This window comes from Camelus ferus, chromosome 4, assembly GCF_009834535.1.
Source record: "Camelus ferus isolate YT-003-E chromosome 4, BCGSAC_Cfer_1.0, whole genome shotgun sequence".
NCBI classification, from domain to species: Eukaryota; Metazoa; Chordata; class Mammalia; order Artiodactyla; family Camelidae; genus Camelus; species Camelus ferus.
The window spans coordinates 24953498-24965286 of NC_045699.1; the positions used below are offsets into that span (position 1 = coordinate 24953498).

Genomic DNA, 11789 nt, shown 5'->3' on the forward strand with positions numbered 1-11789 from the left:
ATTTTCTCCCATTCAGTAGGTTGTCTTTTCATTTTATTTATGGTTTCCTTTGCTGTGCAAAAGCTTTTAAATTTAATTTGGTTCCATTTGTTTATTTTTCCTTTTATTTTGTTTGCCTTGGGAGACACATCCAATAAAATATTGTTACGATTTATATCAAAGAGTTTTCTGCTTATGTTCTCTTCTAGGAGTTTTATGGTTTCCAATTTTACATTTAGGACTTTAATCCATTTTGAGTTTATTTTTGTATATGGTGTGAGGAAATGTTCTTTTACATGTAGCTATCTTTTACATGTAGCGATCCAGTTTTCCAAGCTTCACTTATTGAAAAGACTGTCTTTTCTTCATTGTATATTTGTGCCTCCTTTGTTGTGGATTAATTGAGCATTGGTCCATGGGTTATTTCTGGGCTCTCCATTCTGTTCCATTGATCTTTATGCCTGTTTTGTGCCAGTAGCATGCTGTTTTGTTTAATTTAGCTTTTATAGTATAGTCTGAAGTCTGGGAGGGTGATACCTCCAGCTTTATTCTTTTTTCTCAATGTTTCTTTGGTAATTTGGGGTCTTCTGTGGTTCCGTAAGAATTTTAGTTATTTGTTTTAGTTCTCTGAAAAATATCATGGCTATTTTGATAGGAATTGTATGAAATGTCTAGATTGCTATGGGTAGTTGGCCATTTTAACAATATTAATTCTTCCAATCAAAGATCACAGGGTATCTTTCCATTTCTTTGAGTCATCTTCAGTTTCTTTCATCAGTGTTTTGTAGTTTTACAGTATAGGTCTCTCACCTTCTTGGTTAAGTTTATTCCTAGTAATTTTATTCTTTTTGCTGTAATTTTAAATAGGTTTACTTTTTTTTTTTTTTTTTGCGTTTTCTTTCTGACAGCTCATTATTAGTCAATAGAAAAGCAACAAATTTCTGTTGCTACTGCTGCCCCACTCTGTCTCCATTCCAAGACCAGGTTGCCTCTGCCTCCCAGGGTCCAGTTTTCTCCCCAGTCCTGTAAGCCCTAGATCTAGTTCCACTCTATTACATGGATTAAGCAGGGCTGGAACATTCATTTGGCTAAGCCTGGGGCACAAACCAAGGTAGTGGCAGGAATCTCAGCAGTTACTAGAGCAGTCTTTTCTCAGCTTTGTCTGCCCTGCTTCAGGGGCAAGCCAGTGTGAACTTGCTCCTCAAGACTGGTGTCCAGGTTTTTCACAGCTCTCCTGTTTTATTGTTTGTTTGTTTGTTTTGTTTTTTCAGTAGTCTTCCAAACAGCCAACGGGTCTCGTCTCCCTTGTGTAGGAACACAGGACTGGGACTGGAGTGCCCAGTCGGTGGCTCTCACTGCTCACTTCTCAAGGCAGGTCTTCACCCCTGTAGTCTTCCTTTTCTTCTGAGTTTCCTTTCAGGGGCATAGGTCTGTAACTGATTGCTTTTCTTTCTTTCCCACCCAAGTACCTGTGTTTGGTGGAGGGAAGTGAGTTCCACATCCTTCTACTCTGCCATCTTGATAAATTTCTCCCATTCTCAGTGTTCTTTTAATCTGTCATTTTCTGTGAATCATATCATACTGGGCTCATCCTACTTCTCTAATTGTTACCAGAGAATAGGGTTTTGTCTCAAGCAGGAAAGAACTCAAGAGCAGGCCATAGTTAAGTGAAAGTAGATTTATTCAGGGAAATATACACTCCATAGACAGAATGCAGGCCACCTCAGAAGGCAACAGGGGCGGCCTAGGAGATCCACATTCCCTAGACAGAATTGCCATCCACGTCACTCAGAACAGAGAGTGGCCACAAGGTGCGGGTATGGTTAGTTTTTATGGCCTGGGTAATTTCATATGCTAATGAGTGGAAAGATTATTCTAACAGCGTTGGAGAAGGGGCAGGTATTTCCAGGAATAGGGCCTCCTGCCCACTTTCGGGTCTTTTAAGGTGAGCTTGGGAACTGTCATGGGGCCTGTGGTTGTGCCATGAGGCTCAAAGTCTACTGGAAGTTGAATCTTCTGCCACCTGGGGCTGAGTTGGTTCTAACCAGTTTACATCCTATCCTCAATTGCTGTGTTACTCCTTCAGTGGTTGTGTCCTGCCCCATTCCCTTCTGTCTCATAATTACTTCTTAATCTCTTCATTTCTTACATTTAAATATTCTTCCCATTTCTTCCTCCCATTTCTTACATTTAAATATTCTTCAAAATTTTTACCTGTTCACTGGCTCCCCTTGGTGATCTTATCCTTTCTTTTTGCTATGGACTGCATATTTGTCATCCCCCCAATTTATATATTGAAACTCTACTCCACACATGAGTGTTTGGAGGTGGGGCCTTTGGGAGGTAATTAGTTCATGAAGTCATAGCCCTCATGATGGGATTAGTGCCTTTATGAAAAGCCTTATAAAAGACTGTCATCTGCAAACCAGGTAGCAACCTCTGACCAGACACTGAATCTGCTCTGACTTTGATCTTGGACTTTCCAGACTCTATAACTGTGAGAAATGAATTCTTGTTGTTTAAGCCACTCAGTTTATGGTGTTTTGTTACAGCAGCCTGAACTGATAAAAATACTCTTGGAATCAAAAATCACTTCTTAATTCCAATCATTTGAATTCTGGAATATAAATGTCTAAGCATACCTACTCTCTAAAGATCACCTTTTAAATTTCACATTTCCTTTCAGAATATTTCTAAGTATCTGATAGCTCAGTTTTCACATGCTTCCATCTGAATTCATCTGGTTCCTAAATTTGATGTAATTATCCTCAAAATTTAGTTAGTGCTACTTGTATTCTCATAAGTCACTCTAACTAAGTCTTTCTATTAAAATCTTCTCCCACAGTTAATCATTTGCCTAATAACATGAAATCTACCTTCAGTATAACTCTAGCACCCCATATTTTCACTCTGTCACACTGTCACTCATTCTGTTAGTATTGTCTTCTGACTTTCACCATCTCCTACATCCTTTTGCATTGATGACAGATTAAACCTCTGTATCTGGCATCCAAAGATTCAGTGACTTCCCACTCATTAATTAATACACAAGGATAGGTGTGATACAGTCTTACCTACCTTATCATCAATAATTGACTCTCAATATTCCATGACTGAAAATAAATTAAAAACAAAAAAATTAAAATTACTTTAAATAAAAGGGGAGCAGGATGATTAATTCTCTAAAAATTATTTTATACGATCTGGGGAATGTTTTACCTGGATAGGAAAGTCATAGGTGTATAACAGTATTTTATACACAGTACTTGATAAAGTATACATCTAGTAAAGTGGTACTATCCAGGCAGAATTCTGTTTTAAAAATAGTATTCCTACAGAAATCACAGGAGAAAGATTCTTGAAACAGCAGAGACTTCTTAAATGATCAAAAATATTGTCAACCTCCAAAGCTACATATTCCCTTTCCTGCAAGTAGTTAATTAGAACATATATGAATGCTATTGAGAGGGTCAGTAAAAGATTTGTCTTGATAATTTACGAAATTTGTATTTGGTTAAGGAATCACCAAAATTCTATTCATGTTGTGGGTAGAGGCTAAGAACCCTACAACCAGTCATGTTTTGATTTAATATGTCAGTTAAAATTACTAATAGTCATTTTGAGGGTTGAAAGCATTGACTGATGCAGTAAAAGTTATAATATATAACTTATATTTATAATTTTAAGTATGATATGGTCTGTATATCTATTTACTGTTTTATCTTGAATTTTGCTGATAAATAGTACAGATGTAGAAAGGGACAGAATGGGAACTGATAGATTTAGATATAAATTAGGTTGTTTCACCTTAATTTCATGAACTGAAATATTTTTTGAAAATGTTCAGAATAAACAAAAATATATTAAAGAGTGAGCATTGAAAATAAAAAGGCCAAAAAAGGATTTTGTTTTTCAAAGTCCCTTATTAAAGTGTAAGTTCCCTGGGAGGGCTGATACCTTAAGCTTTGTCAGTTAACACCTTGGGTTTCAGCTATCATCTTAATTATCAGCTAACACTTTAGCGGAGAATACCAGCCATGTGTATGTAGCCTGCTTTTGGGAGTCCAGGAAGGAAAAAGTGAGATGTCAGGGGAGGCAAATGAAGCTGCATCTGAAGAGAAGAGGTGCCAAAGATTACAAAACTTATTGCATCATTTGCTGACAGCCAGCTTGCCACCTAACATACATTGCTGTCTGAACAATAGAAATTGTTCCTGAGATATTCGAAGTACAGCTATCTGAAGTTAAGTACAGCTACCTGAAGTTAAGTACAGCAGGAAAGGGTTTTGCGTTCTACTCCAACACACTTTCATTACCTTCTTTACTTTTCACCCTTTGGAGAGAGGTTGTCTTTGGCAGGACAGTGATACATAGTTATTCAGAAATGTTTGCTATGAGAGAAAAGTCCTATTAACAAGAGGAAAACCTTGCTGTCGATGCTTCATTGTTAAGAATTTCAAATACTTGTGAATGGTATTTACAGTGCCATAAATATCTGTAAATGTTCTTTAGTTTGAAGACATGAAAAAAATACTATCATGAATTTGGGGATATCAAGTTTGACCACCAGGATACTGCAAAAACTGAAGAAGGGGGAATCACAAAAAAAAGAACGAAGAGACATTGATTAAAATAATAGAATAGAGGGAACAAGAAAGTTAAAAAGAAAGGACTGCTTGATATCCATCCACATGGAGCTCTGTATGGATTCAAGTGTGGAGAGGAAACTTTAAAAAACAAAACAAACTTGGTTCTGTCATCTGAAAAATGCTTTTCTATATACCTCAAAGCAAAATAACTTGTTTTTTGATAAATAAATGCCACAATTATTCAACTGTAGGATATAACTTCAGTATCATATATGTAAGCTTTTATCTGACTCATTTTTATTTCCCGTATTTATTTCTTTTTCCATGTAATGTTTATACTGAGGTTCCATTTAGTTAAAGTTAAATGTACTGATCTGGGTTTTGCAAATATATGCACTTAGAAAATTCACTCATAGAAAGTATCCTGACCCTCAGGATCATCATTGCTCTGATCTCTTTCAACATGTATCAGTTTTGCTGGTTTTGAAATTCATATACATGGAATCATACTGTAAGTACAATTCTGTGTCTGGCGTCTTTTCCATAGGGAGTTAAAAACAAAGTTTGAGCTTCATCAGTTGTGTTGCATAGGTAGTAGTTTTTTGTTTGTTAGGTTTTTTGTTGTTGTTGCTGCTGAGTAGTATCTCATTCTTATGGATAAAACACAATCTGTTTACCCATTCTGCTTATGGGCATTTTAATTATTTACAGTTTTTGACTTATTAGTAAAGCTTCTAAGGACATTCACGTACAGATTTTTTCTTGCACATGTATTTTCATTTCTCTTGATTATAAATGCAGTGTGACTGAGTCATAGGGCAGGAGTTTGTTTAATTTTATGAAAACATTTTCATACTGATTTCCGAAGTGTTTATATAATTTGACACATTCACCAACAGTGTATGAGAGTGTCAGTTGCTACAGTAAGTTTTTTAAATGTGGTACTCCATTGGGTATGACAGGGTGTCTCATTTTGCTTTTACTTTATATTTGCCTTATGACTAATAATACTGAGAACTTTTCCATGTGTTTATTGGCCATAAGTATATTTTCTTTTGCAAAGAAAATTTTTAAGTCATTTTCCCATCTTTAATTGTTTTCTTTTTATTAGTAAGTTATAGAAATGATTTATATATCCTGGATACAAATCTTTCATCTGGTAGATTAAGCGTTTTCTGCCAGTCAGTGTCTTACCTGTTAGTTTTATTAAAAGTATCATTTGATAGTGGAATATTTTATTTTGCTGAAGTTTAATATGTTAAATTTTATTTTATGGGTAGTGCTTTCTGGGTAATGCCTGTTTTTCTATAGGCAATGGATTATGGCCTACAAAGATAGGAAATATTTCATCGTACCTTTTTTCTATAGTGTTTGTAATTTCAATATTTATGTTTTGTTTGCTCCGTCTTTAGTTTCTACATGTGGTTTGAGGGATGGGCAATGGTTCTTTTTTTTTGTCTGTGAAGAGCGAGCTGTCACAGCACCATTTATTGAGAAGTCTCTGCTTTCCCCATTAAAAGGCTTTGGTGCCTTTGATGATAAATCAATTGATTGTATACAAGTAGAACTATTTCTGGGTAGTCTATTATATCTCATAGAATAATTTGTTTATTTCTGTACCAAGGCTACACTCCATTGTTTACTGTAACATTAGAGTAAGTCTTGAAATAAGGTAGTATAGTTTTCCAACATTACTCTTTTTCAAGATGGTATTGGCTACTTTAAATGATTTGCATTTTCATGTAAATTTTAGAAATAGCTTGTAAATCTCTTCATAAAAGCTTGCTATCATTTTTTTCTCAAATTTTATTGAATATAAATATTTTGGAAGAATGGATATGTATATAATAACTATTTTTATTTGATGAGTGTGGTGTCTGTTTCCATTTATATATTTAGGTTTTCTTACATTTATGTTTGCAATGTTCTGTAAGTTTTAGTGCAGAATTATTTTATAATTTTTGTTGAACTTATCCCTGAGGACTTTTGTTTTGCTTTCTAGTACTTTTAAATTTACTTTTATAATTCTTCCTTGATTTTTTTTAATGCTGCCTTCATGTTATCTAAATTTGCCTAATGCAGTTATTATCTTTAATATTTCATAGATTAATCTGTGTGAATTGTTAGGCTGTCTGATAATAGAGGTCTGCTTTTTTTCTTTCTAAGTTTTGTGCCTTCTAATACATTTTCTTAATGCCCTAAGTCTTACATTAAACCAGATACTTACATTGAATCTGTTTATCTGTCTAGATAGGCAACTACCTCTATTTTATATGTTAATATTTTCTAAATATTTTGCAGTTGAGTTTTGATCTTCCTGTTGGAGCCACTATTATTTGGGAAAGTTTCTTTCTTTTCATTGTATGACAGAAATTTTGATTTCTCCTACTCTGAATATACCAAGTTTTTGTGTGTTGTTACACATGATTTGGTTCTGAATTATGAAAAAATTTTTATTTACAAAAATTCTATTAGGGCAGTTCTTGATACTAGTGTGTAGTATCTTTAAAAGGGATGATAAGGATGGCAAGTGGTAAATAAAATATTCTACTTTTGAAGGGATCAATTTGGGGGAAATAAAGATCAGAAATTCACTTTATGATATGATTATTTTAAGAACTTTGGGGAAAACCTAGGGACATATAAAGTTAAAAAGTAGCCAAGTCTGGAGATCATCAAACAGTTTTGTAATGCTCCTTGTTTAAGTTGTCTTCAAGTAAATATTTGACATCAATTATTAGAAAATGATATTTTATATTATGTCCTAAACAATTATGCTTATTCATATTATAGTTGCCCATAACTTTAAAATTTTATACTTATTATAGGAAAAGGGTGTTACTGACATTGAAATTAGTAAACTTCTCAGATTCAAGATTTTTTACTTAATACTTGCAACTATTTGGAAATGCCACACTACCTTGAAATAGCAACTTGCTGCCAATGAAATATTTTGGCAATCCATTTATGATTCCTATTCATCTAGGATTCTCGAATGACTTTAGGGTTTTTATCATGTTATACTACTGAAAATTAAGAAAGAAACAGCTTTTAGTCAGAATCTTGGACTCCTGAGAGACAAAGAGCCTGAGACTGAACCCTGACTTTTCCACTTAGGAATGTAATCAGAGGTAATTTCTTACCCAGAGATAATTTCCTAATAACTTATTCCTCAGTTTCCTCTTCTGCGTCTAAGGATTGCTATGAAGATTAAATGAGTTAATATTTTTGAAGTGCTTAAAACACTGGCTGGCACAACAAAAGCAATATAAGTTTTTAATAAATTAAATAAATTAATTCACCATTTCCTTTATGGTTATACAATACCAATAGTTGTTCTAAGAAGTGTCATTCATTTTTATTATTTCAAAAATTGTTAATATTTTAGAAACTGCTACAACTTGCTGTACTGTTTTATTGATTCTCACCATTTACTAGGCTGAAAAAGTAAATTTAAAAATAATAATGCTGGCATTTGATAAGCATCTTCCATGTGCTAAGCATATTTTATGTCTCTCAACAATTCTATGAGATGAATTCCACGAGCCCCATGTTACATGTGGAAAAAATTGCGTCTTAGAAAGACAAATTACGTTGCCAGGGTCACATAATAATAATGTCAAAAGTGAACTCAGGTTGTGTGACTCTGAATATTAAGTCATGAACACTGACATCCCCAAGTGTCATAGTCAGGAAACTAATATTCAAACTCTAACAGTAACTTGTAAATAATGTTAGTAAAGTGAAAAAAACAGAGCTCAGTAATTTTGTTTTACTCAAATCTTGTGTACTCCCAAAATTCAAAGAACTAATCCTTCAGAAATAAAAATCTATAACCAAAAAGAAGATAAACATGGTTGGAAAATATTCTCTGATTATCTGACTCCTATTAACACAAACTCTGGAAGCAGTTATTTAATGTATATTATGAAATATATGAGTAACTGATGAATGTAAAACCCCATGAAACTTCCTATATGTTTATAGTACTCTGGTCTCAATTATGGTATGGTATGTATACATATATAACAAGTGCTTTTTGTTCACAAAACTTTTACCAATGTCTGTGGCTTAAGAAAAATAACATAAAATCAAGTTTATTAGAAAATCATTTATCCAGTCTGGATTTGGTTTTCAACCTTTCCAGTAGCCATCCCAGTGATTTATATTTAAAAAATGCACATTTTAGTATTTCTGTTTTACTTTTTGAAAAATGGATTATTATGTGTGTCTTTCCCTCATCCTTAATAAGAAAAAATGTTGAAAGTACTCTTCAGACACGTGGAAGATAACATTAGTTAGATTTAGGTTCCAGGAACAATGAGAATAGATTTCTAATACCAACAAAATTGTCATTATTGAGAAATGTGTGTGTTTTTCAGGACACTTCAAAATTAGTGTTGATCTAAATAACTAAGAAACTTCTCAGTATACTGAAATTTTACAGTATTTATTTTATCTTTTAAAAGATATACATAATCAGCTAAAACCAGAATAGATGAAACTATATATTACAACCAAAATGCTTTTATTACCCTTTGGAGAGTTGAATAGTATGATTATTAATTAAAAGTTAAGTAATTTATCTGTCACTTCCTGTGCTCTTGTTTTAAATGAATATGGATGTCCAAGATAAATTATTTGATTGTTTTCCATGATTTCTCTTAATTTGAAAGAGCATTTTGTTTTTTATATGAACTTCATTTTTAATCTAAATTTCTCAATCCACATTATGAAGTTACAAGATAAGCGAATATTAGTATAGGTCTCCAGGGGTAAAATACTTAATATTGTCTTTGAAATACATTTTCTTTAGTATAGTGCTTATTAAGAGATACAGATGGATATCTATTCAAAAAGAAGCCTTGTACCTGTATTAACACCAAGCCCCTGGCTGGATATCCATTCATGTTTACCTAATTAAAATATGGTAATTATTATTAATGAAAAATATCTAAATCCAAACATAAAATGCATGCAGATCTCTCTGCTTGATGTGTTATCTCTTCTTTTTATCTCACTCACCCCTCCAGAAAGTCTGATCCTCCATTTAAATGTCATTGCCACTAGAGACACTTCACTGACCATCACCACCACTTCCCTCCCACAGCCAGGTTTATTAGATCATTGTCTTATTTGCCTGCCTGTTTACTTCACATTCTTTCTTAGCACTTAAGTATGGCTGAAGTTTAAAACTTACTCATGCAACTGTATGTTTACTATGTGTCCCCTGTGTAAGCTGTAAATCTTATGAGAGAAGAGGCCAGCCAGTTCTCTTTTTTCTCTTATTCAGCACTTCACAGTGTATTCAATTCTCAGTAAATGTTTTTTGAATAAATATTGAGTAAACTGAAGGAGATCATTTGAGAAGACCTAAACAAGACCATTTATGAACTATGTGAGGGATTGCCAGAGAAGTAACAGCTGTAGATATAACTAGTTTCGTGTATAACTCATTACTGTGTAGATAATATTGTACATCCTTATTTGATCATTAATATGTCCTCACAATGTAGCCAGTACATTCTTCTAGCCACTGCTAGGTAAATGCAGTTCTCGGTTCTCTTTCTACTTTTCTTCCTGTTGCCTAAACTGCATTATGTATTTTTTTTATATCACTGATTCTTTCCAGTTGACTAAAGAGATTCTCTGACTCTGCATTTACAGTTTTTAATTTCCTCTAAAAGTGCAAACTCAAGAAAGCAGAAAACATAACATTTTAAAATATTTGCTTTTTTCTGTTGTTTATCTAAATTTCTGTTTTGAACCCCTGTCACTTTAGGTGGGAGATGCATTATCTTTGCCAACGTAGCAATTCGACAAATCCCTTTTGCTCAGAACTGAATACAGTTTGTGAGGTGGGGTTAATGGCTTTGAAGAGCTCCTTGAAGCAAGGCTTAGGTCTCTGGTTTCTCTGATATGCCAATTCCTGATATTTCCTTGGCTTCCTTCCCAACTCATCATCCCCACTGTAGTTCTAATTGCAAGTGTGGTTAGTCTATTGTAGAGGTATCATTTACTTACTTTTTTTTAATACTGAGTAATCTTGTATACTAAAATTCTGAAATCTAAGTTGCTGTGTGTTTTTGTTTTTGTTTCTGCTCAACTGTCATCATATTAATTTCTAGAGACAATTAATATCTTGGAGAATAACTGATAACAATAGGGAGAAGAAATATCAGGGGATATAATTGTTTCCAGATATCAACCCATAAGATATAATTGCACTGTGAATGTATGTTAACCTCAACACAATGTATACATGCTTAGCACTGGGACAGATGTTGCTCCTTTACTATTCTTGCTTTATCTTGAAGTTTATGGCATATTATCTTATGCTGAGTTTAGTTTCCTCCATTCACCGTTCTTTATAATTTACTCTGCATCTGTTTTATATTGTAGGAGAGGAAGACTTTGCCCGTCTTCCCTTCTTGGTTCTTTGACAGGTCTAATTATTAAATTAACGTAAGACACATTACCAGGAGAAAAACAAATTTCATACATACGGGATCCCCAGAGCTGAGACTCACAGACAGGCATTTGAGGCCTATAAGTCATCCTGAATTCCGGAGAAGAGGGCAGGGATCTGAAGCTTCAGAGGAGAGGAAGACAATTCACAGGAAAATGTGAAGAACAAATGTTCAGTAAACAAATGTTTGCCATACCGTGCAGATAAGGCTTTCTCATAAAAACTTACCTTTGGTGTTAGTTTTCTCCTGGTACCAGCCCTCTGTCTAAATTATTTTAGGTACTTTAAGGGGAGGGTAAACAGCTCTTCCTGAGCCTGTTGTGCCTTGATGTCTTCAGCTCAAAAAAATCTACATGCCAGAGCAGGTTACTCCTTCTCAACATGATACTGATTTACTTTGGCTGACTATTCTTCTAAGACTTGGCTTAGCTTTCATTGCAGTTGCATGTAGACAGCACTCTATTGTCCTTCTGGTCTCACAAACTGTACTAGAAATACTTGTTCCCTCCCCAAGTCCCTTTACACTGGTCAGTATTGCTCATAATAAGTTGTGATCTCACACAACTCAAGATCCTGGTTTCAGTGGTACCCTGTATGACTGGTATGGTGGTGATATTGAGAGCTCTGAATTCAACATTCAGTAGGATAGAAGGATCTATTTGAGTTGTTCCTTGATTTGGTAAAGAAAGAAAATCTTCAGAGCAGATTGCTTCTAGGACAATCATTCTCAATGAAAACAGTAGATCCCTTAT

At 34.0% G+C, this 11789-nt stretch overlaps 1 long non-coding RNA gene across 1 annotated transcript; it reads left to right on the forward strand.

Annotated features, from left to right (window-relative positions):
- The first annotated feature begins 565 nt into the window (after positions 1–565).
- On the forward strand, positions 566–11241 carry LOC116663114. The gene is made up of 3 exons (XR_004319166.1): positions 566–576; positions 4380–4383; positions 11169–11241. It is a non-coding gene; the product is annotated as an uncharacterized LOC116663114 (long non-coding RNA).
- Positions 11242–11789: the final 548 nt, after the last annotated feature.